Genomic DNA, 1667 nt, shown 5'->3' on the forward strand with positions numbered 1-1667 from the left:
GCAATTTTTCGGTCTCATGTGTCTTGCTCTTGCCTTGCGAGCACGGCTCTTTGGTCTTTCATTATGGAAACGGCGCTGCAATATTATACTCTCCCTAGGAAAAGATATTCGCGCATATCCATGGCTGGTGCTGCTCTTGACATTAGAAATAATTCATGGTGCAGTCTTTTTCTGCGCTCCGCCCCGGTGCTCATTCTAACAGCATAACGCCCCGGCCGCAGCACCGTGTTAATTAATGAGGTATTGTGCGACAGCGTTAAATTGAGTTTGCTGGTGCGGCTTCCACGAGGTAGGGAAGGTGGCCCTCGTGTGAGAGGTACGCAGAGGAGCCGAGCGGCACTCAATCAGGGCGCTCTGGTGTGCTCCTTCCAGCTAGGGCGCAGCACGCTCCGAGTCCACCATGAGAAATCGTGCCCTCAAAAAAGTGGTTTGGGTTAGATTTTGCAATTACACAAATTAAAGTCGTGTATTATCACTTGAAATGGGATTTGGATTTTATTTAAGCTATTATTGTCGTTATGAAACGTGTATTGTCGATCACATAGGCGCACCTGACCGTTTTTTTCTCATCGTTGACTCAGAGCGTGCTGCGCCCTAGCGGCGGGAGCTGGAAGCAGCGCCGCCGCTCAGACCTCATTGCCTGGGCGCCCCAACAGCACAAACCACCCTGTCTGAGGCTAGAAGACCACCAAGCACATACTTGATAGTGTGTACTTGCCACAGTACTGCATAGAACACACGAGGTAGAGTGTACTGGCCACACCTCACACATTCAAGTAACATTATTTTGCTCGTTGTTACAGGTAGGTGAACTGGCTGCCCCTCGCTGGGCTGCCGCTTCAGTCATTGCAAAGAGAGCTTCTCGATGGAAAGATAAAGTAAGTTCGCAACATGCACTAAAAACGCCGAATATCCCACCCGTGCACTGTGAGAAAAACTTGTCAGGGTTATGGGAAAATTGTCCATGATTCGTGACGTAAAATTGCAATTTTAAAGGGATTTTTTTTTGTACACGATTAAAACAGTTTCTTGTATTGGTCTTGTATACTATTGGCGTTCTCCATAGGATCCAAGACCAGGTCTTGAAATACAAGAAACTTTCATTACCGATAAACAGTCCTATTATCCCCGGTGCTAGCCTAAATATATGCCCTTGTTGTGTGAGTGTGATGAGTGTGTGAGTGTGACTATTCCCGGTCCTATTCTTCGGAAAGGCCTGTCGGCGTGTGGGTCTGTGATAATACCATAGCTATCTCTCGTTTTTGAACGGTCCCGCCGCGCCACCCGCTGCAGCTGGCAGAACAAAAGACGGTCATGTTTCAGCGGGCGGGATAACAGCGATCCTCGCGACATTTCAATCAGCTCTGCTGCAGCGGCGCAGGCGCGGCCTATCGGTCGGGCGGACTGTTATGACGCTTAGCATGAAAAAGTGGACTGGTTTTCCGCAGCGATAACTCGCGCCGATGGGGGCATAAGTCACCGTGGAGGTGCAAAGGGTGGACCAGGCCGACCCGAACCCAGCCGCGCCACCCCACCGATCTGCTCCCGGAATTTTTCGATCAGACCTTTATGAGGTGAAATTTGAGCAAGCTTATCATGGAGGTAGTTCCCTCGAGGGGAGGCGTCGGTGTGGAGGGAGATGGGGTCGACACTGTGAGGGGGGGGGG

Source organism: Frankliniella occidentalis, unplaced genomic scaffold (genome assembly GCF_000697945.3).
Source record: "Frankliniella occidentalis isolate FOCC.00 unplaced genomic scaffold, Focc_3.1 Scaffold12, whole genome shotgun sequence".
NCBI lineage: Eukaryota > Metazoa > Arthropoda > Insecta > Thysanoptera > Thripidae > Frankliniella > Frankliniella occidentalis.